Consider the following 27,948-nt stretch of genomic DNA (forward strand, 5'->3'; position numbering starts at 1 on the left):
CTGTCCTTAAAAATAAAACAAAAAAAAAAACTATGTGATCTTACGTGGAGTAGGCTTTGGAGCTCAATGAATTTGGGATTGAATGTTAGCTCCATCTCTCACATTTACAAGCTGTGTGAATTTGGGCAAGTTATTTAATCCATGCAAACTCATTTCCTTACCTGTAAATAGGGATAGAGTACCTAAGGATAAATGATGGTTGTCATCATTGCTATTAACTTTGAATTGCTCAAGTACTTGGCAATTTAATGTCCTTGTGGGATCAATTTAAGTGTTTCTGCATTTTTCTAATTTCTCACTTCATTACATTGAGTTCATTGAGAAGATTCCCTGACTCCAACAGGAATGAGAGAAAATGCCCAGAGCTCGGGCCCAGTTGGAGTTCCAAGATCCATAACAATAAGGGAATGAGTGAGAATAGGAGGCACCCATGAGGTGTGGTGTGAAGAGAAACCAAGTTCTGAATCCTAGGCAAGGATGAGCTCAGGTAGGAAGAGAAGCTCCAAAGAGTCAAGACCAATGTGGGAATGAAGAGACAAAGCAGTGCATAAAGCAAAGTTTTGGAAACAGGGCATAGGCAACGCAGATTGAATGTGTCCTGGAGGCAATAACAAAGTATTATCCACCTGAGTTCTCAGATAAATACCACAATTACCTGAAAAACATTTCCAGACAACTCTCCAGAATAAGAGGGGCCTTTCAGGAAAGTGCTAGATGAAGCTCTTGGTTTGTAAAGAAACTGTTAAGGAAACCATGGTATTTTGGACAGTGCCAAGTAGTATAAGAGTTATCATTATTCTTACTTTACATATTACGCTGTGAGCTCCTTGAGACCAGGGCCTGTGTCTAACTCTGTTCTGAATTTCTGAATCTCTAGAAGTCAGATAGTAAATGTTTACCATGAGTTGGTTCAGAGAGATCAAGAGATCAGCCTTCTGTATTTCATCACTGTCCATTTCTAGGTCACTTAAGAACTTCTAGGGGTCCTTAAGCTTGATTATAGTTCTTCTGAGAAAGTTTTTTATATTTTCATCAGACCAATATTTTTTATAGTAAGAGGAGTTCAAATTTATTTTATTTATCTAGAATAGTTATTGGACAGGATATATTTCCTACTTAGCAATAGTGTGTATATTGTACAGTAAGGAAATCTAGGAGCATTTTGGAAGCTTCAATATTTTCCATACCTTTTTTTTGTTTGTTTTACAAAAGATTATAAAAATCTATGAAAATAAAAATGGAAAAAGTAATTTTTACTTTTCCAGACAAATGCTGTACTATTAGTTTGACATGAACTTGAAAAAGTGAAAACTTAGCCCAAATGAGGAAGTACAACTTTGGATTGCAATGACCATGTATGAGGATTTCTTAGAAGTCAACTGGTGTACCACATAGAGACACGTATTTGTGACGTCACTGATGGAAAATGAGAAAATTTGTGTTACTTAAAAGCAAAGGAAATTAGGAGACATTTCTTATAATCCTCATCATTGTCTCTCAATTTTCAAAGAAAGTAATAACAGGTTAATTTAGGGATATTTACCTAAAATTTTAAAGAACTGTATTATATTACCATATCCTTTTCAAACATCAACATACTTCAACACCTGCAGTTTTCTTAATCAGGAAAGATTTCTTTTTCATTCTCTTAGTTAGGGGCAGCATGTGGATGCAAAGGTTAACTCTTGATAAGCAGGACACCTGAAGACAGAGCCTATGTGCTGGGGCCTCTAGGTTGCAACTGTGGACTGAAAGTATATGTGGCTTTTTGGTGTGTCTTTAGAATGGACAGAACTCTTACCATGATAATTGCCACAGTAGAGATGGTCAAAGTCACTTAATATTAAATTCCAACTTAGAAAGGATCTCATGTTTCTTTTACTCCCTTTGTTTTATATTTTGTAGTTCTTCTCTATTTTAGAGTGACATCATCATCATCATCATCATCATCATCATCTGTAAACCCACTAAAAATAGAACTTGTTGTTTGCTGGATTTCTACAGTAGTTTGTCCTTGACTTTAGTTCTGCTTTTCTCTGCTATTGGCTATAATAATAAACTTAAAAATAATGACAGTTATCACTTACTGAATATTTACTCTGTTCCAGACATGGCGTTAACTAGTACATACTGGTTTTCACTGTTACGATCACCTCACCTCTGTCAGGATCATTCTATATGTAAGTGAATACTAACTACATTGCAATTACAGAGACTTAGTTCTTGATTCTGATTTGGGAGTTTTATGTTTTTCTAGTGTCTTTTTTCCCCTTGTGATTACTGCATTTTAGTGATGATTGCTGAAGATTCCTAAAAATGCGACAGTTGGTTCTAAAAGCCTTTGGTGGTATTTGTCACCTTAAGTTTTCCTTCTGCTGGTTTTCTCAAGGAGCACTCTCTTTCTGGGGATTGTTCAACTTTAGCTTCTACTGGTTTTTCATCCCTGTAATATTATTGGTATAATTTGTTTCTCATTTAAAGTTACAGTTGGTGGGGAGCCTGGGGGGCTCTGTTGGTTGAGCATCCGACTCTTGATTTTAGCTCGAGTCTTGATCCCAGGGTTGTGAGATTGAGCCCCGCATTGGACTCTGCACTGAGTGTGGAACCTGCTTAAGATTCTCTCTCTTCCTCTCCTTCTCCCCTTCTACCCCACTTGCCCTCTCTCTCTCTCTCTCTAAAAGAAAAATTAAAAAAAAAAGTTACAGTTGAAGGAAAAAAGTCGTCACCATTTTCAAGATACTCAAACTTCTTTATTCCTGTAAATTAATTATTTTGTCTTTACATAAATGCCAGCTTTCATCTGTAGTTATTAGATAAGAATATTAATAGTCCTAGGTAAATAGAAAACTGTTTGAACTTCGATGAATGATTGGATTTACAGTTTGACTTGAATTTTGTGCACAGGGAATTCATCTTTGTGCCAGGGTTGCCACTGCTGTCAGAAGCATGGCTGAATACAGGGCTCTTGACGTTCCACTCCTTTTCTTCTACCACTCCACAAGTCTTAGCATTGAATACTTAGAAAGTGCTTTAAAGTCACAAAATCCCATATAATAACCAAGACTTTATTAGGAGACTTGCTTTATGAGTGAGGGAGAAAGAGCTGCCCCTTCGGAGTAAGGGGCAGTGGACGTGGCACCAGGCACAGCAGTGTGTCCACTTCACACACTGGCAGAGGGAGCAGGTGACCAGTGACCTCTGTCAGGTTGTCTTCAAACACTGCAATACAGAAGTCACAACTCCGCCTCCAGATCTCAGCTGCCTTTGGAATGCACTGTGACTCTTGACACAGACGAGCCTGTTTCTCTTCATTGGGGCAGCACTTGTACAGCTGAGCTGCAGAAGCCTAGGAGGTGACTGGCCTTCTAATAGACTTCAATGATCTTTATTCCAATTTTAGACAGACTCTACTGATTCCCCGCTCTCCCAAGATGGATGGAACCTTTGGTTCCATTTCAGCAGGCAGTGCTCAAAGTCCTGGAAAAGGAATCTATGTGTTATTATATATATAGGGATATATATACATATATATACAAATACAAATATATATAAATATATAAATATAAACATTTATATATATATTATAAATATTTATATAAATATAAATATATAAATATAAATATATATATATTTACATATATATATATATGGATATATATACATATCCCTAAATATGTAGCATATATTTAAACACATTAAAAGAGGTCTGGAATTATAGCCAATAGTATCTTCAAAGTGGCAGCCTGTGTATGTATGAAACCACACTCGTATTATCTTTGAGTAATTAAACCATAAAATGCACTCTGCTTGGAATGCTCTTCAAGGGAGTTTCTGTATGGTTAACTAGCACTCACTCCGGGAAGAATGTAAATCCTAAAAATCCTACAAATCTGTGTAGCCTCACACAGCCCCAAATGCCCGGCTCTACAGCCTTCCAACATTCTTCCATGGAAAAGGTGAAGTAAAGGTGATAGGACTTTGAGCCAAGAACAGCAGGCTTAAGGTATCCTTCTTTAAGAAATAGCCTTTGGGATTAAAAAAAAAAAATCTGCGTAGGGTCACCTGGGTGGCTCAGTCGGTTAAGAGTCTGACTTCAGCTCTGGTCCATGGCTGGTGAGTTCAAGCCTGCATTGGGCTCTGTGCTGACAGCCTGGAGCTCAGAGCCTGGAGCCTGCTTCAGATTCTGTCTCTGTCTCTCTCTACCCCTCCTCCACTGGTGTGCTCGTTTGCACGCGTGCTCTCTCTCTCTCTCTCAAATATAAATAAATACTAAAAATTTTTTTTTTTAAAAATCTGAGTAAATGATTCATCCAGTTTGGAACTTTTCTGGCTCATTTTCTGCCCAGGCATAGGGATGGTGTTATGGTAGTGGAGTTGCTGGGGAGGTGTGTAAATGTAATGCAGGGTTGTTGGGAAAAGCCTGAGCCATGACCCCGTTACAGATTGGGCGCTATGGGCACAGCACTTAGATCTAGGGAGTATGGCATTCCAAAAGCCTGTAAATGTAGAATCACAACTACACAAAAATACCAAAGTACAAGTAATGAGATAGGAACTCTAATTATTAATGCCAGAAAAGAAAATTTTACAGATCATTTAAAGATACACAATAAATCAGTTATGTCCTCGTAATGGATCCAAATAGCTTAGGGAGAAAAGTATGGGGACTTTTCATGCAAACACTTACAGATCTTTTGAATTTTGAGTTCTGTGAATATATTATCTACTTTAAATTAGAATAAAAATAAACATTTTAAAAACTTTCCAAAATATTTTCTGCCAATTACTTTATACTCCCCTGCCAAAAAGTTAATGTGTGATGTGATATGTGGTGGGACCTTCAAAACTGAGTGGCAGTAGCAGAGCAAAAGTTTTAAAAACAGTTATGTCATTATTCCTACTGAATTTTTGAGGGAAGCCCCATACGAATTTTATTCAAGAAATATAAAAGATTAAATAACCCAATAAAAAGCAGGAAAATTGTGAAAGATGGTCTAAGAATTCTCTCCTAAAATAGCACAGGGTTTTAGCCAACCTTTTAAATGAGTTATTTCTATGCTAAACTCTTCCTGTTCATGGAAAAAGTTGCTCTTTGATCCATTTTAAAGAATAACTGACATCAAAACCTGATAAAGGCAGCATAAGAAAAGAAAAATACCTCCCAATTTCCCCTTTTCTTTGAACAGCAGCAGTTTTTCATAGTTTCATTGTCCTAATCCACACTTGCCCACTATTGGGAATGAAATTCAGAAGGGTCTGTCAGAGGTATGCTGTGTGTTCTTGTCTAAAGATTTTATAGATGAAACTTTAAATGTAGGTAGGAAGGAAGGACAAAGAGGGGAGGGAATATATTATCAGCTCAAACCGAAGATCAGACTTGCTATTATTTACTTCTGTTACCAACTAGATCCCCATAGAAGTCTTCCCTGTAATACAGACATGCATGAACACATGTGTATACGCACACAACACACACACACACACACACACACACACATCACACTACACACAACCCACTTCTCCATTGTTTTATTCATTTCTACCTGTATACATCTCTGTAGTGATCTTTGGTTGTGCCCATTGCTGCCAGCCCACAAACTGTTTCAGGTGGTACATTTCCCTCAACTCCTCAACCTGCTCTTGTCCTCCAACTCTTACCTTCCAAGCTAGGAGCTTCTGTGATTTGCTTTCCAGGGAAGCTATTCTTTCTCAGTAACACATCTCATGTCAGTTTTCAATGGGTTCCATTTCATCCGGTCCAGTTAGTACTATTCTTTCAGGCACCCATTCCCAAGTTCTTAATTTTTTTTTAAATCTTTATGTTTGAGAGAGAGAGAGAGAGAGAGTGCATGAGCAGGGGAGGGACAGAGAGAGAGAGACAGAATCTGAAGCAGGCTCCAGCCTCCAAGCCATCAGCACAGAGCCCGATGTGGGGCTCAAACCCACAAGCCATGAGATCATGACCAAAGTCAGACGCTTAACCAACTGAGTCACCCAGGTGCCCCACTCATTCCCAGTTTCTTATGTGTGGGTCCCGTTTGTACATTTTGTTGGTCATTTTCTTGGGAATTTGGGGAAGGGCAGCCTTTACCATCATCTTGCCTGGAGGTATCTTTCCAGTACTTAATTAAATAATATACCTGTACATTTTACTAAAACTGATTCTTAGATTCTTGGAAGAGTCCCTCTTACCAGGAAATGAGAAAATAAGGGCACACTTATTTGTTTTCATAGTATGTTTTCGTGTGAAACCAATTTGTTGAATTTATTTTGAGCATAATTTCCTTCTTACAAAATTAGAAATAAGGAAAAAATATATTTCCTCTATTTCTTCTTCACGTGCCTCAAGTGATGCTGTTATTACTTGTATTTGTCTTCCTCTTACACTGTAGGCAGAACAATTAACTGTACAATTGTCTGTATGATTATTCTTGCTCTTGTATGAAGAATTAGCAATAGTTCCCATGCATTTTTGGAATTCCGTATCTTGTCTTTTATACCACATTACTCTCTCATAACCAGTTCTAGCTGAAAATCTATTATGAATTATTTTATGGGCAATTTATTCTTCTCTTTCCAAAGTCTAAGTATGGTTTTTTTTTTTTTTTTTCCTGTTACCACTACGTGACAAGTGTTTCAATTTGTAATTTTCTAGGAATTCCTTTAATGTCCGAAGCATCTGATAGAATACACATGGGATCACAAGCTTCCATTTGCTTCAGTACATTTTCAATTATAGATAGTGGAGTGCCTAGACCTCCTGAGCTCCCAGAACATATATAATCTCCCTTAACTGCCGCAGATCTCCAGCTGCTTCTATCATCGCTCAAACTGGGGGTCTCAGGTGGGTCAGTGTGTGCGATAGTCCACATGGGATTTTAAACTGTGTTTGTTTAGAATTACAGATTGATGCTTGCCACCACCGCCTCTCAAAAACGTTCAAAAGGAATCGTAAAAGCTCTAGCAGCCTGGTTTATTTTCCCTCCCACCCCAACATAACTATTGGAGAGGAAACATAACGGTGAAGTGGAAATATTACAAACTCCGAGTCAACGGATCTGAATGGAATACGGTTTTCCTTCTTATTACATGCATGACTTTGGACGAGGCACTTAACTTTTCTGAGTCTCAGGAAAATGGGGTTTATATTAGAAACTACCTCAGAGCCAGGACTATGGTGAACTTTGATGTGAAGGAGCCAGTAAACGAGAGTTTTTGAAATAGAGTGAAGTGTTACAATGCTTGAACGTGTGTCAAGGTTTACAAGATCCATAGGCCCAGATCTTAAAGGCTGGTGGTGAGGGCTGGCCTTGCCCTCCCTTCCCCAGTCATCACTCCCATGAGTGGCTGTCACTTTCCTCCACCAGCAATTCCCTGGCTCAGTCTTGAGGACAGGTTTCTTCTGAAACAGAAAACACATCAGAGTGCCTCAGCTGAGGCCATTGGTGGGCTCGCCCTCGGCACTGCCCTGCCTGGGGCAGGTTGATTTTCAAGTGGGAGAGTCCAGTGTGCAGTTAGATTTAGAAACAAGGAGCTCAAGTAAGCTTAAAAATCAACAGTGAGGACTTGAACCAAAGAAATAATCTCAAATAGAGAATAAACCTTTTGTATTTTTAGGCCTATTATAGCATTCTTCACAAAAAGAAAAAAGAAAGAAAAAGAAAAAAATTAGGCCACCCAGACATTCAGTAATAAAGGATTAGTTAAATGCACTGAAAAAAATCACTTGGTGGGATGCTACGCAATTTCAGTGGTTATCATTATTGATACTTTAGGTAATTCAGAAAATATCTAAATTGTAATGCTTAATAAGAAAGCAAAATGAAAAAACTCAATATACAATTTGATCTCAGTTATGTAAAATAATTTTGTAAAAAAAACAAACAGTTCAGAGGAAATACACCAACATGTTAGCGATGATTGTCTCTGGGTTCTGAGTTTGAGATGATTTCAGTTTTCTGAATAATTTTCTGTACTTTCAGATCTCCAATCTTGGCCGTATTTTGTAGGCAGAAAGGGTGGCTTTTGCCTGAAGACTGGGGTTTTATGAGGGGTTTTAAAACCTTGCATTATCTTGGAGAGTTTGCCATGGCCCAGGGTCAGCCCTCAGGCAGTCACCTTCCAGTGTTATCAGAAGGTCACTTGCCTAGCCTGTAATCAGAGCAAATGAAGGTGGTTAGTCTGGAGAGATATTTTATCAAGGCTAAGGCGAAACATAATAAATCATCCCTACCCACAGCAGAAATCACCTCTCCAATGATGGGAAAGCTTGTGCTCCTCCGTCTGAACAGTGCTGAATGAAACACAGTCAGACTATGGCTCTGCCTTTCCCTTTTCCATGCATTATGCTAACCCTCCTCTTTGCATGTAACTAATTAGGTTTCTGCTTACCAAATAGTATCACAAGCCAGTCTGCTTCCCTGGTTTAATCCTAAATCACATCTGTTTCTTTCACAGACATTTCTGGTTCACTTCCATCATTGATCAGTAATATCCATTGTGTGTAAATTTTATTTCTAAATTCTTTTATTTTTCATATTTTTAATGTTTATTTTTGAGACAGAGACAGAGACAGAGACCATGTGAGGCGGGGAGGGGCAGAGAGGGGGACACACAGAATCCGAAGCAGGCTCCAGGCTCTGAGCTCTCAGCACAGAGACCAACGCAGGGCTTGAACTCATGAACCACAATACTGTGACCTGAGTTGAAGTCGGACACTTAACTAACTGAGCCACCCAGGCACCCCTATTTCTAAATTCTTAAGAAAACACTTTAATATCATCCTAATATACTGATAATGGCATGTGTTCATTTTCACAATGGGAACATAACTTTTGAAAAGGTGCAGAGACCAGTTTGTTTGTTTTATAAACATACCCATGAATGCACCTAGCTGTGTATGTTTTTTTTTTTTTTAAAGTAATCATGCTGGAGGGCAATCCTCTGGCCATTGCCAAAAACATTCTTGAGTTTGTCTTATTAGCTTGATCACCTGCCTTATTCAAATTCAAAATGATTTTTGGTTTCTAAATTATTGGTCGACCCTCAGAGGGCATAGAAGCTACCCTTAAAAATCTCCAACAGGCTCTTGAGTCAAGATCCATAGAGGAGATGCAGAGATTACTTATGCTGGGTCATGACAGTTTTCCTGGAATGAGTTTTCCACTGGAAGAGTAAGACAACCAGTACCCGCAAACTCCAGAATGTCAGCTAAAATATCAGTTGGCAACTTAGAGGCACATCTCATCGAATCCCTCAGACCTTGACATAACCACAGCTTTAGGGGACACTTCGAGTCACTGACTGCTGGCTTGACTTCTAGTATACAGCAAATAAAACTGTTTTATGGCCTGTGAGAAGGTCTTCATCACCTTTACCCCCATAGTTCCAAGAAACAAATAGGAAAAAGAAGTCTATGAATTGTTGGGTACCATTTGATGGGTACCTACCATATTCCAGGTAAGACATAATAGATATATATTTATCAAATACGTAATATTTATTTAATTTTCATAGCAAAAATATATTAATATCCTTACTTTACAGAAGATGAGCCTAAGGTCATAGAGATAAATAGCATTTATTTATTTTTGAGAGACAGAGCATGAGTGGGAGAGGGGCAGAGAGAGGGAGACACAGAATCCAAAGCAGGCTCCAGGCTCTGAGCTGTCAGCACAGAGCCTGACAGAGGGCTCGAACTCATGAACCATGAGATCATGACCTGAGCCGAAGTCAGACACGCAACTGACTGAGCCACCCAGGCGCCCCAGATCATAGAGATAAATAATAGGTTGCCAAATATTATTTTTAGCAAATGATGCTGGAATTTGAATCCGGTTTTTCACAGCTGGAGCTTGCTGTCAGACTCCATGCAGTGTAATTCTCACAAGATTCATTCTTGACTTTTGGGAAAGGGCTTTTTGTTTTCCATTTTGGGAGTCTTAGAATTGGTGCATCACACAAAGGAAATTTTGTCAGAATCAAATACCTCCACCTGATTCTGTGTGTGTGTGTGGTGTGGGGAGGTGTTACAGGCTTGTAGCACCCGGAGATAGTCCAGCGTTAAGAAGGTGAGGGTGACCTTTATGAGATGCTTGGGAAAGCATCATATTTTTCTCAAACATAGATTTCTTTAAAAAAAATTTTTTTAATGTTTATTTTTGAGAGAAAGACAGAGACAGAGCATGAGTGGGGGAGGGGCAGAGAGAGAAGGAGACACAGAATCCGAAGCAGACTCCAGGCTCTGACATGGGGCTTGAACTCAGAAGCCGTGAGATCATTACCTGAGCTGAAGTTGGATGCTTAACTGACTGAGCCATCCAGGAACACCCAAATGTAGATTTCTACTTGACACTTAAGAAGGGTGCAAACTGGAGCACTGAGATGGCTCAGTCAGTTAAGCATCTGTCTTTAGCTCAGGTCGTGATCCCAGGGTTCATGAGTTTGAGTCCCTCATCAGGCTCTGTGCTGACAGCTTGGAGCCTGGAGCCTGCTTCAGATTCTGTGTCTCCCTCTCTCTCTCTCTCTCTGTCCCTTCCCACCTCACACGTGCACTTGCTCTCTCTCTCTCAAAAAATAAATAAACATTAAAAAAAATTTAAAGAAGGGTGCAAACAATAATAATAATAATAGCTTACATTATTGAGGCTTTCTCTGCACCAGGCCCTGTGCTTAGAACTGGCATGCAGTAGTGGCTAAATGTGGGTTTTTCCTCAGCCAAAAATATGCCTTCCTAAGGGACGAATCATTAAATGTCTCTCTTGAGGGGTAGACTAAGAGGGGTATTTAATTATGGAAAATAGCACTATAGAGTAAATATTATATATATATATATATATATTTTTTTTTTTACATAAATATATATATATATTTTACATAAATATATATATATATTTTACATAATATATATATATATATATATATATATATATATATATATATATATATATATATATATAATGGGAGACTAGGGGCATATGCATCTCTCAAGACAGCATTAATGAATCAGCAACAGCTTCTCCAGAAATGTTTGACTGTCTTTCTTAGCTATTGTGTTCAGAGAAGTGGATGAGAGCTATTGCAAAGAGTGTCAGTTATACAGATTCAGTCCACTTGTAGCAATAAACATAATGGATTTGGCAATAATATGTGCAAATTGCATGAAAATGTAAATTGTTATGATTAGAAATGGATGCAGAATTTGGCTATGAATGTGAAAATTTCTTTTTGTTTTTGTGGGCTCTTGCCCTTTGTTTCCCCAAAGCATCCTGGCTCACATGCATTCCTCTCTTGTGTTTGCAGCATGTAGCATTGATATATACATACATGTATATGTGGACTATATAAACTAGAGGTAGCTCTCAGATAAATAATAATGGTTTTTCACATTTTTGTCATTCTCAATTTAGCAGTGAAGGATCTCCTCTAATTTTAACAAGTGAGTTCACTCCCATCTAGGCTTCCTCGTGTTTTCTGGGGTGTAATTCTTCTACACAGTCAATGACATTTTCTGTTCTCCGTGGACCTGATGCTGCATTCTTGCCTCAGGCAAGCATCTTATTGATCGTCCTCCTGGTTTGGCCAAATTAGACCTGGGGAGTGTGAAATTGGTGAATTCACAGTTCTTGTGTCTCACTGTGAGTCTATTAGGTCACCTCTTTAGAGTCTGAATTTAAGTAAATCTATGATTCTGGGTAAACCATGCTACTGACAAAAACGTTCTATGCACATTATCAAGAAACAGGGCCATGTCGGTCCTTTTTTTTTATTTTAAATTTTTTAAGTTTATTTATTTATTTTGAAAGGGGAGAGAGAGAGAGGCAGAGAAAGAGAGAGAAAGAGAGAATCCCAAGCAGGCTCCGAGCTGTCAGTGCAGAGCCCAGAGTGGGGCCCAAACACACAAACCTTGAGATCATGACCTGAGATGAAATCAAGAGTCAGACGCTTAACCAACTGAGACACCCAGGCACCACCACCGCCCCCCCCCCCCCCGCCATGTTGGTTCTAATAAACATAAAGTACAATGATTTTCCAAGCTAGTTTTATAACTTCAATGACATATTTTTATATTTCCATCGATTGTATAAAATACTTAGTGTATACATTGTATCATTTAACTACATGAGTTAGATATCACTGTGCTCATTTTGCTGGTGAGAAAATGTAAACTCAGGAAAGTTATAATTTATTTGTGATCACAGAACCATTAAGAGGCAGAGCCATAAGTAGACCTGGATCATATGTTCCCAAATCCTGTTCTCTTTCCTGAAGATCACATCAGTCTTTCTGCAAAAAGACTATAAATTCAAGTAGACCAGATGATTTTGTATGGGACATTTTGAATTAGGTAATAAAATAATAAATTAATAATTGCAATTATGTATTGAAAGAAAAAAGTTAGTTTGACCAATATTCTGTAAGTTTAGCCATTGTTACTTATAGGTCCCTAAAAGAACATCTACCATCAAGCTTTGGGAACAGAAAATAACTAGCCTAGGGCTTCAAGAAAACATGCAAAGGTTTAACCTCATAGACTGTTTATTAGAAACTTCTGGTTGGCTTCTTTGAATGCAGCTGATTGGGTGGCTATAGAGCCAACAAACAGGTTATTCTGAGTCCCACCCCACCCCATGTTTGTATTTATCAAAAGCCTGTGTGCCAGGTTCTATGCTGGCTGCTGGGAACATAGCCATAGAGAGGAAGGACTGTGGACTGTGTCCTCACCTGGTGGAGAGAGGAAGATCTGAGGTCTCTTCATCTTCTTGTAAAGGCATTAATCTCATCATGGGGGTTCTATGTGCATGATCTCATCTAAACCCAATTACCTCCCAAAGGCCCCACCTCCTAATACCATCACACTGAGGGGCAGAAGTCCAACATATGAATTTTGGGGGACACAAACATTTGGTTCCTAACACACACCATATGTATCATCATATTGTAGTTGGTTTTATAATATCTCAGTGGATAGATCTTATTTTATTTTATTTTTTGCAGTTCAGATTTCACATACTACATCATAGATGTAGAAACAGTTCATACCACAACAGTAATTCCTTACTTTTTGTTGTGATATAAACTGGTATGTACCTGAATCACATGCTTTTAGATCTCTTCAGTTTTACAGTATGCAAAATTTATGTTACCTCGTACATAATCTGGATGAATGTATATCAGTACATTTAACAAAAACTTAATAGTATAGTGTGGTTTCTTTCTTTCTTTTTTTTTTTTTTAATTATTTATTTATTTTTTTAATTTACATCCAAATTAGTTAGCATATAGTGCAACAATGATTTCAGGAGTAGATCCCTTAATGCCCCTTACCCATTTAGCCCATCCCCCCTTCCGCAGCCCTTTCAGTAACCCCCTGTTTGTTCTCCATATTTAAGAGTCTCTTAAAGTCTCTTAAAGACTCGTTAAGAGTCTTTTGTCCCCCTCCCTGTTTTTATATTATTTTTGCTTCCCTTCCCTTATGTTCATCTGTTCTGTGTCTTAAAGTCCTCATGAGTGAAGTCATATGATATTTGTCTTTCTCTGACTGACTCATTTCGCTTAGCGTAATACCTTCTAGTTCCATCCATAGTATAGTGTGGTTTCTAAAGGAAGCATTCCCCAAACGTGGAGGATTTCAGCTGACATCCATGTTCTTTGATAATGTCTAAGATCTTCAGCATTCAATTCAGAGTGTTAGCTGGAAATAATTTTTAAACACAATATTTTCTATCACACTCATTTTTATATTTGTATTTCCATTATCTACATGCTGTTTTCCTTGATCAAAATCCTACCCTAATGTTGACTAATGGTACCGAGGAGGCAGAAAATAGAGACATTGAAAGAGCATGTATATATTTTTAGCTATAAAATTCTCACCGAAAGAGCTGAATGCTTGAAATAGAGCACAAATATAATTGGATGCTTAAAGCTGAATACAAACATAATTAGTGCTAGAGTGGATTTGGTTCCCAATAAAAATGTAAATGATTTAGTTTAAAATGTTTGGGATAAAAATATTAATTCTAGGTTGTGAATTTAAGAATGCATTTGATAACAAGGATTGAACAGATAAAAGTATAGTTCAAATAAGATGTAAGTATTCTATATGTGAATTTAAAAGTAAGTAGTTTTGGTAATGTTTAATATTTGTGTGCTAATTCAAATTAATCAAGAAATGTATTATATTCTTTTATAAAATACATTAAATCAGTGTGGTTTTAAAACTAACTAGAGGGGCACCTGGGTAGCTCAGTCAGCTAAGTGTCCAACTCTTGGTTTAGGCTCAGGTCATGGTCTCATGGTTTTGTGGGTTCGAGCCTCACATTGGGTTCTGCACTGACAGTGTGGAGCTTGCTTGTCTCTCTGTGCCCCTCCCCCACTTGCGCTGTCTCTGCCGCTCTCAAAATAAATAAACTTAAAAAAAATTAAAATTAACCAGAGTTTAATGGCAAAATACAGTAACAATTGTAACTGTGACTAGGACTTAGAATATGAAAAAGAATGTATTTACTAGACTTGAACCTACATAATTTTGAGAATCACCTGGCCCTTGAGAATCTTGCAGAGGTGGAGGTTCTGGTAGCTTTCAATAAGGACTTGATAAATGAATAAATCAACATGTAAATATGTATTCTTTTTAGATTTTTCTTTTTTTATTTCAGCACACCTGAAATGATCTTCCTTTCAAAAGAAGTACAAACAAACCTAATTAAAGGATGTTCTTTTTTTTTCATTTATATATATATTTTTTTCTGAATCACTGTTGAATTCTGTATATTACAGTAAAGAAGATTATCTGGAAAATTTTTATTTTAGAAATTAAAAACACACATGCTTCTGGCCACCAGAATGAGGAAAGTGTTTGATAAAAGGGGTAGAGTTTTGTGAACAAAATATATTCATTAAGCACGACTGGGATAGGTTGCTTTGTGCAAGAATACCCTTAGTTGTTGGAACTATACTAATATTTTCCCATGTAACCAGCAGTCTGCATTCTAATGTAATAACTTGAAAAAAGTCACTGATCAGCCTTAAACATGCATGAAACTTAAAATTTAACAAATTTCAATCATTATATTTTAAAATTACTTTATATCTTATAGTCAGGTGAAAAATACAGTTGTTCTAGGTAAATAGATCAATGAAACAGAATAGAGAGCCCAGAAATAGACACACATAAATAGAGCTGACTGATCTTTGACAAAGGAGCAAAGGAAATACAATGGAGCAGACAGTCTTTTCAACAAATGGTGCTGGAACATCCACACACGCAAAACTGAATCTAGACACAGACTTTATGCCCTTCACAGAAATTAACTCAAAATGGATCACAGAACTAAATGTAAAATGCAAAACTATAAAACCCCTAGAAGATAAAATAGCAGAAACCTGGATGACCCAAGGTTTGGTGATGACTTTTTAGATGAAACACTAAAAGCTTGATCCATGAAAGAATGGATTGATAAATAGGCTGGATTTCATTAAAATTAAAAACTTCTGTGAAAGAGTGTCAAAAGATGGAGAAGATAAGCCATACTCTGGAAGAAAATATTTGCAAAAGATATATTTGATAAAGAACTGTTATCCAAAATATAAAAAGAACTCTTGAAACTCCACAATAAGAGGGGCACCTGGGTGGCCTAGTCAGTTAAGCATCTGATCCTTGATTTGGGCTTAGGTCATGATCTCAACGTTCGTGAGATTGAGCCCCACATTGGGCTCTGTGCTGACAGTGTGGAGCCTGCTTGTGATTCTCATTCTCTCTCTGCCCCTCCCCCCCCATGCTCTCTCAAAATAAATAAGTAATCTTTTTTTAGAGTTATATAAATATGTAATAAAACCCTAAAGAAGTGTATTAAGAATGAAAAATCTAAATTTTTATGAGTAATTACCCCTGGATAAGGAGGTGGATAATCCAACCAGAAAAGTACTTCAAATAGGTTACAAATGTATACTTAATATTTTAGTATTTAATAGGATATAGAAGAAATTTCTATCATTTTATAATTTCTCTCTAAAATATTTTATAAAAACAATGTTTCCATAGGCTTTAATTCTGATTTTTAAAATGATTCAGATTAATTTACAAATTGTGGGAAAAGTAGTTAAGTCCAGAAAGAAATATGTAATTAAGATGCAATCCTAACATTCATTTTTTAATTTTATTTTTTAATGTTTATTCATTGTGTTTTTGAGAGAGAGAGAGACAGAGTGCAAGTAGGGGAGGGACAGAGAGAGGGAGACACAGAATCCAAAGCAGGCTCCAGGCTCTGAGCTTCAGATTCTGTGTGTGTCTCTCTCTCTCTGCCCCTCCCCGACAGGCACTAATCTTTTTTTTTTTTTTTTTAACACTCATCTATTTTTGAGAGAGAGAGAGAGAGACAGAGAGAGACAGACAGAGTGAGAGTGGGGAGGGGCAGAGAGATAGGGAGACACAGAATCCGAAGTAGGCTCCAGGCTCTGAGCTGTCAGCACAGAGCTCGGTGCGGGGCTCAAACCCATGAACCATGAGATCGTGACCTGAGCCAAAGTCAAATGCTTAACTGACTGAGCCACCCGTGCACCCCAATAAATAATCTTAAAAAAAACCCCACAAAACTCCACAATAAGAAAACAACCTCCAAAATGGGCCAAAGACCTTAACAGACACCTTACCAAAGAAGATATACAGGTGGCAAATATGAAAAGATGCTCCACTTTATATGTCATCAAGGTAATGAGATTAAAACAAGATAGCACTACACACCCATTAGAATGGCGAAATCTGGAACACTGACAACGCCAGGTGACAGAAACTCTCATTCACTGCTGGTGAGAATGAAAAATGGTACAGCCACTTTGGAAGATAGTTTGGTGGTTTCTTCAAAACTAAACATATTCTTACCATACATAAAATCCAGTAATCATGTTCCTTGGTATCTATCCAAAGGAGTTGAAAATTTATGTCCATACAAAAACCTGCACATGGATGTTTGTAGCAGCTTTATTCATAATTACCAATACCTGGAAGCAATCAAAGTTCAGTAGCGGATGAATAAATAAACTGTTACATCCAGACAATGGAATACAATTGGGTACCAAAGACAAATGAAGTATCATGCCATGAAAAGACGTGGAGGAATCTTAAATACATATTACTAAATGAAAGAAGCCAACCTAAAAGGCTATGCATTGTATTATTCCAATGACATCACATGCTGGAAAAGGCAAAACTATGGAGACAGTGAAAAGATCCCTGGTTGTCAGTGATTGGGAGTTGGGGAGGGATGAACAGGCAGAACACAGAGGACTTTAGATTAGTGAAAACACTCCCTATGATACTGTAAGGATGGGTATATGTCATTATACATTTGTCCAAACCCAAAGAATGTACAACAGCAAGAGTGAACCCCAAGGTAAACAACGGACTTTGGGTGATCATGATGTGTCAGTATTGGTTCATGAGTTATAACAAGTATAACATTCTAGTTGGGGATATTGAGAATGGGGAAGGTGGATATAGGAAATCTCTATATATTCCTCTTAATTTTGCTGTGAACTTAAAACTTCTCTAAAAAAGTCTTTAAAAAAACACATTATAATTTTATTCCCATTCTCACCCCCATGTTCTGGTTTTATGCTCCCTATTACCTCAGTCAATATTTTTACTATGACAATAAAAGTATTGCTTTTTCTTAAAAAGAGTAATTGTTCTATGTTACTCTATATTATAGCACATCTAAAAATATATTCTTCAAGTGTCTTATGACTAGTACATATGATTTTCTTACATCAAATTGGTGGTATAAAAAGGTGAGAATGTCCTGCAATTTTTGCTTGTGATTAGATGTTTATCCCCATGAATTCTTCTAAAGTCAGAGAAGAATGCAGCACAGTCATTCTCAAATCTGATCTGATATCTCACACAAATATACTGTTTCATGTGACATACTGTGCGTTTGATCAATACTGTGTTTACCATGTGATGTATGTAAGTGGCTTACATATGCTAATACATTTAGTTCTCAGAATGACCTTATTGGGAAGACACTATTACAATTCTCTTCCTCTCTATTTTAAAGATGAAAAAAGGGAGCACAGAAAAGTTAAGTAAATGTTCCAGGATCAGGAAACTACCAAGAGCAGTGCTCAGAATGTTAAACTGAGGTAGTCTAGAACCTGAGTGGGGGCTTAATCTATATAGTGACCTTCACCCTAGGACTCAGTGACAACCACTGGAGGTGGGTGGACTTCTGTATTGTTAACCAGCTCTGTAGTTGATTCTGATGTGTGTTTCTGAATCAAATAAACTAGTGTTTGAATTCTGACTTTTTTACTGGCTGTATGTAGTTAGGGAAGTTATTTAATCTTTTTGTCTCAATTTCTTTACAAATGAAATGGGGAGATATTTACTTCAGAGTTCTGGGTGAATTAAATGAGTTATCATATGTGAAGCACTGGTACAGAGTACATTTTTAATAAAGAAGAGGTATTATTATTCTGGAGAGTTTACCAGATCTGTTTATGCTCAAGTAACACTCTTTGAGAAACATTCTTTGGCGGGTATAGGGTGGTTATTATATCTATAGCTTTTTGTTTGGAGCCTACTTTCAAATTATGCTTTCTCATTAATTCAAGAATAAATACATGTATATGTTACATATATTTGTTATGACTTCCAAGGAGCACTTTGACATGTTTCAGAAAAGCTCTTAAAGCTGTATCTCACAGAAATATATTGCTTAATGTGACACATTGGGTAATAGGGGAAATGGCTCCATGCCAGAGAGTGTCCTGGCTCTCTCTGGGTCTCTTTATGAATGGGAAGTAGCTGCTTAGTCTGTGGGCAAGTCCTTGGGCATAAGAGATGAAAATCCGAACAGGATCACCTTGTTTGGGCCTGCCGCCTGTCCGGAAAGACTCCGAAGAGCACTAACTGATGTAAGGAGATAATATACCACCTTTCCCCAGTTCAGCTAAAGACACTCATTACTTTAAGAATGATGGGATTATTATAAAAGAGAAACTATTTAATTTTTGTCTTCTAAATTTAGCTCTTGTGGCCCAATTCAGAGAAACGCTTGTGAAAGGCCAGTCTTCTGATGTGCAAGATCCAGGCTGTTTGAGAGGAAAAAAAGCATTTCAGAAATCCAGACGTTAAGTCCTGAGGGAACAGTGCACAAAGTTAATCAATACACAGTAGAAATTAAGAGGAAAGTTGACCAGTCAGAAGTCCCCAACCTGGGAATGGGGAAACCCAGAGAATAAAGAGAGAAAGGAGCCTGGGGAGGAGGCCAGTGGGCTCCATGCTTGGAGAGTCTTCACTGTAGGAGAAGGTCTGATGGAATACCCAGTCTCTGCTGAATTGAGCACCTTCCAAGGCCAGAACCATGAGTTGAGGGACATCAACTTAACCAGCAGACTGTCCATCACAAGTTGAGTGATGGCTACTGCTGAGGTTCTGTTTTAGCTCACCCATAATGTCTATGAAGGCTCCCTACAGACATGGCCTTCGACCCTCCAGTAGGAGTAATGCTGTGTGTGCCTTGACACTTCACTTGGCCCATCTGAAATGACTTGTGTGGCTGATCTTCCACTTTGACAGCACAGGACACTCATAGCCCCTTATGATGAAAAGAGTAGGGTCTTGGATTTATCACCTTGAGTGTTATGCAAAATGAAAGGCCTTCCCAACATCTAGACATAAGCAGCTGAACAGAAAGAGCTTTATTTTTCCCCATTTTGGAAAATAGCCAAACATACTGCAAGTTTTTGAATGTACAAATTATAACCATCATGCCCTGTGAAGAGCAAACATGATGTACTTTGTAAGAATAATTTATATCCTGTTTTTCACAGTAAAGTTAGTCACCTTGTTCGTTTATGAGTAAATAGTAGGAAAACCGTTGAATGGCAGAGACTATGTTTAATAAAAGGCAGCTAACTCTTAAGTGAGAGGAAAAGCAAAGGTAATAAAGGGTACATTATTTGATTTTCCATTGCAGAAGTCAGTCTGTGCAAAATTCTGCTTGCAAAGAGATCATCCTTCCTACTTAACTTGTAGGAGATCATTTAGAAGGTTTGCTGGACTTGGCCGCATGGATCCTTCAGCTCCCAAGTACTTTCAGAGGTATTGTTCCATTTATTCCTTTTTATACCCTCATGAGGAAGAAAGCAGATATTTATAAATCCTACTTTACAAAGGCCGAAGTAGTGTTTGTATGGTGGGGAAACTGAGGAACAAAGGAACTAAATGACCTTGGCAGAAACTATTGCCACGGATCCCTTTTGACACCAAAAGGGTGGTATTTATAATCATTTGATAAATGCATGTGTGAAGAATGTAGATTGTTCTGAAATGAATGGTTTCAAAGTATCTGGGAATGTTGCCGAATCTGAATTTCTCCAGGAAATTGAATATACTATTCTCATGCAATTTAGGAACTTTGGAAGGAGAACAGCAGCTTTGATTTGATTTGATTTGATTTTTTTTAAGTTTGTTTGTTTGTTTGTTTGTTTATTTATTTATTTATTTATTTATTGAGAGAGAATGAGAGTGTGGGCAGGGAAGGGATGCAGAGAGAGAGGTAGGGAGAGAGAAAATCCCAAGCAGGTTACATGCTGCCAGTGCAGAGCCCAATGTGGGGCTCAATCCCATGAACCATGAAATCATGAGCTGAGCTGAAATCAAGAGTGGAACACTTAAGTGACTAAGCCACCTAGGTGCCCTAGCAGCTTTGATTTTATAATAAAACTATTAGTTACTCATTTTTCTTGAAGGGGACTTCAATTGGAATTTAAAGGACTCTTTTGCCCAAGTCAAAGGTGTTATGGTAAATAATTCTTACCTATCACTTCCAAGCAATAGTTACTGCTTCAGTCCTTTATGTCTTTAGAACTTTTTATTATCACCTTCCTTGGCATAGACATGTAGGATTTAAGTAACTTTATAGTTGTTCTGATTTGCTGATGCTGGATAGTTGAAAGAGTCTTGGCACCAAAAGGCAATGAAAGCCAGGATCCATCTGCAGACCATTACATACTCTGTCATGTGATGAATGAAGAAGGTAGGACATTGATCAGGACAAACATCTCTGATTTGGGAAGGAACATTGCATTAGCAGATATATTCCTTCAATAATAGCCCTGAAGTTTGATGGTTGTGAGTAACTATGGTGATGTGGGTGGAGGTAAATGGCAGACTAAAAAATGTTTTAATGGCTGATGTGGCTTTCATGACATATAAACCTAAGTAAAAAAAGGTACCCTTTGAGTCTCACACAACTGTATGAAATAAGTAGGGAAGTTATTATCTCTATTTTATGGATGAAGAAATTGTGGCTCAGTATGACTTGCCCAATGTCATACAGCTGACTATCCATATTTCTCCCTGTTGAAGAAAGTATAACATTGGACTCAGTGTGAGGATTCTCCAAGAGAAAGCTGAAGGTTTTGGTAGTACTTTTCTGTAACTCAGTTTGTTGCATGGTTATGGGGGAGGCAATACCATTTTATTAAAGGGTTTCTTTAATTGATGAGGCAATGGGAGTCTCCAGTGATATTTTGGATTATGAGTTAAGTGGGAAGGAACCTCAAACTCAAGGTTAAAGCCCAGTGGTAATCTAACATTAATAGTAAGTGGCCTGGGTAGGAGACATCAGCTGGTGTATTTTAACATTGATGTAAACACCTGGACCAGACATACTGAGTCAGCTGAGGTCCAAGAGAAATGGGGCACACTGACCTCTACAATCTCTGAGAATTGGGAGAATAATGGACTCAGCAGGATTTCAGGTAAAATTAAGAAGAGGAAGTTCTCAGGTCTCAGGGCTATTTTCACATCCCTCACCTTGCCAGCCTGCCAAAACATTTCCTTTGCAAATTCCTGAAATTATTTCAGCAGCATTTGTCATTATAGTGACTCCCCTTGATTTAAAAAAATTTTTTAATGTTTATTTATTTTTGAGAGAGAGACAGAGCATGAGTGGGGGAGGGGCAGAGAGAGAGAGAGGGAGACACAGAATCCGAAGCAGGCTGTGCTGACAGCTCAGAGCCCTAGGAACTCAGGAGCCCTGAGATCATGACCTGAGTTGAAGTCTGATGCTTAACTGACTGAGCCACCCAGGGTCCCTCCCCTTGAATTTAGGAGAGGCTCTAGACCTGGAGTTGACAAACATCATGCCTGTGGGCCAAATTTAGCCCACTGCCTATTATTGTAAATGCAGTTTTATTGGAACACAGCCACTCCCCTTTGTTTATATACTGTCTATGGTTGCTTTCATACTAGGAAGGCAACATTGAGTATCTGCAGTAGAGACCATATGGCAGAAAAATAAAAAAATACTTTCTGGCTCTGTACAGAAAAATTTGCTGATCTTTGTCCTGTACTGTTAATGGCAAAATGCTTTAATCTCAGTGCTTGCTCTGATTACTTAGGAGTGGTTGCCTGAACTACTTTTTTGAAACTCTGAAACTGTGTCTCTGGCCAGTGAGAACGAGTGCTCCATCAGTTAGTAGTATCTGCTGTAGACACAGAAGCTAGGATTGATGGCGGTTATGCTAAGTGTTTACCATTCCTTACTGTAGGCTTTCATTTCCTCATGCTGCTGTGAGACCGCCCTAAGCCAAGACATTCCCTGATGACTTGAGGGCTGTCTTTAATAAAAGGTGGAGCAGGTGACTTCTAATGTAAGGCAAATCCCACACCTTTCCAAATAAATTAAGATAACTAGTCACGTATATGATTTGAACACCACAAACTTGGCTCTGTGATTTACAAATGCTCCCTTATTTGTTTCTACAAATCTGAAAGGGAGACATTTGTCTTATTTCATGGCTGAGGAAATTAACTTACAGGGAAATTCAGGTTCTTACTGCATTGAATGCAAATATGGTTCCAAAACCAGTAATTTCTTGTCTGTTGGGTTAAGTTAAATTTGAGAGGAATCACAATGTCATTATCAGTCCTTCCCACTACATAAAATTCAACAATTAGAAATTAAAACTGTATATCTAAGAGAAATATCTCTGGGGGGGGCTTAACCTATTGGGCATTCATACTTCAATGTGTAATACCTTAATATGACCACTATTATCTCATAAAAAAGGAGCTCTAGTTTTGAACATTGTATACATATAATAGAAAGTTGTTTAGTGGTGTTTTTTGCTTGCTTGTTTGTTTTAAAAAAGAAAGTTAGAAAAGTAATGTTAGAGCATGAGGTCTTTTTAGGGGAAACCAGGATATTCAGAGATCTAATGTTAATAAAGGAGAATATTTGAATCATACCTGTGGTCCAATAGGTAGATATGAGATTAATTATTTCTGGCTAGTGTTTTACTCAATGTTGTTTTGATTGCAACTGGCAGAAACTTCAGATATAATTTATGTTGAGGGATATTTTGTTCAAAAAAATGTATTTTTTCTCATAGAATTTAAGGGCAGAAAAGTGTAGCTGTCTTCAAAAGGAACCTGACCTAACTGGAAATTCTTTCTTTCTTTCTCTCTGTTACACACCCCACAACTGTCTGCTTCATTCTGTTTCTCTATTTCTCTGTGTTTGTATTGGAAAAATTAAATACCCAGCTAAGCAGCATTACCTTCTAGACTTTATCACAGATCTAGCATGGGAAATTAGATGCTAGGTCAGGACCTTATTCTTAAAACATGATCAAAAATGAGAAAGGCCAGCAACTTATTTAAAGCAAAGTTTTAAATAGTCCTATATTCCTCTAAAGAGATTTTTGATGTTTTCCCTGACTATAGATACTCTCATGCCAAGATCTAATAAGTCCTGATGCTAATGACATTTACTGAGAATCCAATAATGTCTGCAGAGAGCTTTGAACAAGCTTTTTTTTTTTTTTATGTTTATTTATTTATTTTAAGAGAGAGAGAGAGAGAGAGAGAGAGATTGCGAGCCTGATGGACTCCATCCACCATATGATCCAGCAATTCTACTTTTGGGTATTTATCCAAGAAAAGGATACTTTCCAAAGAAAAGGATAAATACCCAGAAGTAGAATTGCTGGATCATATGGTGGTTCTATTTTTAATGTTTTGAGGAAATTCCATCATACTGTTTTCCACAGTGACTGCACCAGTTTGCATTCCCACCAACAGAGCATGAGGGTTCCTTTTTCTCTATAGCCTTGCCAACACTTGCTGTTTCTTGTGCTTTTGATTTTAGCCATTCTGACAGATGTGAGGTGCATTGTAGTTTTGATTTGCATTTCCCTGACGATGAGTGATGTTGAGCATCTTTTCCTGTGTCTGTTGGCCATCTGTATGTCTTCTTTGGAGAAATGTCTATTCATGTCTTCTGCCCATTTTTAATAGGATTATTATTAGTAGTGTTATGGCGTCGAATTATAGAAGTTCTTTATATATTTTGGATACTAACTCTTTATAAGATATATCATTTGCAAATATCTTCTCCCATTCTGTAGGTTGCCTTTTAATTTTGTTTTTTATTTGTTTTGATGTTTTCCCAGTAGTTTATTTTTGCTTTTGTTTCCCTTACCTCAGAAATGTATCTAGAAAAATATTGCTGCAGCTGTGTCAGAGAAATTACTGAGTGTACTCTCTTCTATGATTTTTATGGTTTCAGGTCTCACATTTAGGTCCTTAATCTATTTTGAGTTTATTTTTGTGTATGATGTAAGGAAGTGGTCCAATTTTATTTTTTTGCATGTAGCTGTCCAGTTTTCCCAACATCATTTGTTATAGAGACTGTCTTTTTCCCATTGCATATTCTTGCCTCCTTTGTCAAAGATTAATTGACCATATAATTGTGGGTTTATTTCTGGGCTCTCTATTCTGTTCCATCAACCTGTGTTTCTGTTTTTGTGCCAGTACCATACTGTTTTGATTACTATAGTTTTATAGTGTATCTTGAAATCTGTGATTGTGATACCTCCAGGTTTTTTCTTTCTTTCTTTCTTTTTTCTTTTTCAAGATTGCTTTGGCTATTCAGTGTCCTTTATGTTTCCATACAAATTTTAGGATTGTTTGTTCTAGCTCTGTGAGAAATGCTGTTGGCATTTTGATAAGGATTGCATTAAATATGTAGATTGCTTTTGTTAGTATGGACATTTTAACAATATTGTTTCCCCCAATCCATGAACATGGAATATCTTCCCATTTGTTTGTGTCATATTCAGTTTTTTTCCATCAGTGTTTTATAGTTTCAGAGTACAGGTCTTTCCTTTTTTTGGTTTAGTTTATTCCAAGGTATTTTATTATTTTTGGCACAGTTGTAAATGGGAATCTTTTCTTAATTTCTCTGCTGATGTTTCATTATTAGTGTATAGAAATGCAACAGATTTCTGCATGTTGATTTTGTATCCTGCAACTTTACTGAATTCATTTATCAATTCTGGTAGTTTTTTCATGGAGTCTTTAGGGTTTTCTATATATAGTACATGTCATCTACAAATAGTGAAAGTGTTACTTTTTTCTTATTAATTTGGATGGCTTTTGTTTCTTTTTGTTGCATGATTGCTGTGGACTTCTAGTACTATGTTGAATAAAAGTGGTGAGAGTGGGCATCCTTGTCTTGTTCCTGATCTTAGGGGTAAGATCTCAGTTTTTTCACCATTGAGTATGATGTCAACTGTGTGTTTTTCACATATGGACTTTATTATATTGGGGTATGTTCCTTTTAAAACTACTTTGTGGAGGGTTTTTATCATGGATGGATGTTGTGCTTTGTCAAATATCTTTTAAGCATTTTTTTTTTTGCATAGCCTCCTGGCATCTACTAATTCAACCAGTGATCAACCATATCATTGTCATGTTCTCTCCTTTTTCCTTCTCATTCTTTCTATCCTTGAACATTTACATTTATTTTCTTTAAATTTTTTTTTGCATTTATTTATTTTTGAGAGACAGAGCACAAGTGGGGGAGGGGAAGAGAGAGAGAAGGAGACACAGAATCTGAAGCAGGCTCCAGGCTCCAAGCCAGGTTCCAGCACAGAGCCTGTTGCAGGGCTCAGACTCACTAACCATGAGATCATGACCTGAGCTGAAGTTGGACGCTTAACCAACTGAGCCACCCAGCTGCCTCATGAACATTTACATTCCAACAATTACATAAAATATTGAATTCTAGCGAGAATAAATACAAATTATATTTATAGATATTTTAGGTCTGAGGAGGATAAATCACAAGTGGACATAGAAGTTATTTTTAATAACTTTTATTAATGACAATATTTTATTCACAAACACATATACTCTGGTACAAACACATTATAGTTACTAAAATACTCTATAATATCCAAACTGAGGCAGGAAAATGCTGGAGGTGTTTCAGTGTTAGTGATGATGTAGTTGGAAGGGCCCAAGATATCCTGTTCTCAGTGACCTATCATATAAAGTACAAGAAGCTTGTTCAGGGGCTCCTGGGTGGCTCAGTTGGTTGGGCATCTGACTCTTGATTTTGGCTCAGATCATGGGTTCATGGTTTGTGAGATCGAGCCCTGCCTTAGGCCCTGTTCTGGCAGCATGGAGCCTGCTTGGGATCTTTCTCTCCCTCTCTCTCTGCCCCTCCCTACATCATGCTCTCCCTCTCAAAATAAATAAATAAACATTAAAAAAAAGCTTGTTCAAAGTCCTCTGCAGACATTATTGGGTTCTCAGTAAATGTCATAAGAATCAGGACTTATTAGATCTTGGTATGAGAGTATCTATAGTCAGGGGAAACATCAAAAATCAACACTTCATTTAAAACATGTGATATAGAGTAAAAGGACCCTGGGCTTGTCTTGTCCCTCAAACATAGCTAGATCAACATCAAACCATTTTGAACACCTAGGGAATTGATCTGAGGATTAATAGAACATTCTGCATAATTTGAGGGAGGTAATGTGGCGGGTATGTGGTGTGGAGACGTGAATTGGGAGAGAGAAGAGCTCTAGTGCTGCAGAGGGGAGGGAGCCCTTTTCACACAGAAGATAAAGGGGGAGAGAGAGAAGTGCATTGGGTTTGTACAAGAAAACACTCCCCCTGAAAGTAGCTAGAGAGAAAGAGTGAAAACACACACAGGGGACTGTACAACAAAACTGTTCCCCAAAACTATTGATGGGGTAAAAAGGAGAGGGTTTCAATACACCAGTTTTTTATAAACAGCAGAGTAGAGTCTGAAGTTTCAGAGGTCAACCCCTGGTGCTCCAGTGAGGAAGCGGGGTGGAGCCTCAGGAGTGGGCAGTGTGGTCTGAGGATTCCTTGGGTCATACAGGAAGAAGAGGTTTCCCTGCTTGGAGTGCATTTGGTACAGGTGATATGACCTCTCCGTGGGCAAAAGACCTGGCAGCCTCCATCAAGCAGCCATGTTCACCCATATAGGAACAGAGACACCAGTTGAGGGCAGCAAACCCTGGCGCTGGCTATGCATTGGGACTTACCATAAACTCTGAGCCACTGCACAGTGGAGTGACCATTTCCTGGGACAAGCTGGCCCTGGCTATAGCACAGTGAGTTCCTCCCCCAGAAGATCACTGTAAGTCCAAACCTTGGGGGTCTTCAAAGTGTGTAGGGTTTTGAAACATAGCTGCACCTGAGATAAAACACTGGAGAGAGGTGCCACCTGGTAGGCAGATAGCTCAGACACAGACGGGGGAAGGTGGGGAACTGATGGAAGTGGGGGACACAGGAGAGATGACTGATCTCGCATCTGTGATGGCCCGAACTTCCCACTCTACAGAGTATTGAGCAGATGAAGCCATTTTCAACGTTAGCCCACCAACACTGATTGACCCTAGTGAGCTAAACAGCGCCACCAAGTGGAGAATGGAGCCATTACACCAAGCCCCGCCCCTCTGTGCTTTTGAGGCTCATTTCCACTAGGGCAAGTCCGCCTGGGAATCAGAGCAGCAGGCCCCTCCCTCAGAAGATCAGCGCAAACCCCTTCCAGGAGCTTAGTCTACTGACCATAGACTGCTGCAAGGTCTCACCTCTAGGGGAAACTGGAT

The 27,948-nt window shown here is 38.1% G+C and overlaps 1 protein-coding gene across 1 annotated transcript in view; it reads left to right on the forward strand.

Moving 5' to 3' along the window:
• The first annotated feature begins 19,986 nt into the window (after positions 1-19,986).
• Positions 19,987-27,948, forward strand: part of PLPPR1 (phospholipid phosphatase related 1) — a 327,234-nt gene continuing 319,272 nt past the window's right edge. Inside the window, exon 1 of the mRNA XM_060609179.2 lies at positions 19,987-20,107. The gene's annotated coding sequence lies outside the window, so the exon portion shown is untranslated. The remainder of the gene's footprint in view (positions 20,108-27,948) is intronic.

Source organism: Panthera onca, chromosome D4, assembly GCF_046562875.1.
Source record: "Panthera onca isolate mPanOnc1 chromosome D4, mPanOnc1 haplotype 2, whole genome shotgun sequence".
Lineage (NCBI taxonomy): Eukaryota > Metazoa > Chordata > Mammalia > Carnivora > Felidae > Panthera > Panthera onca.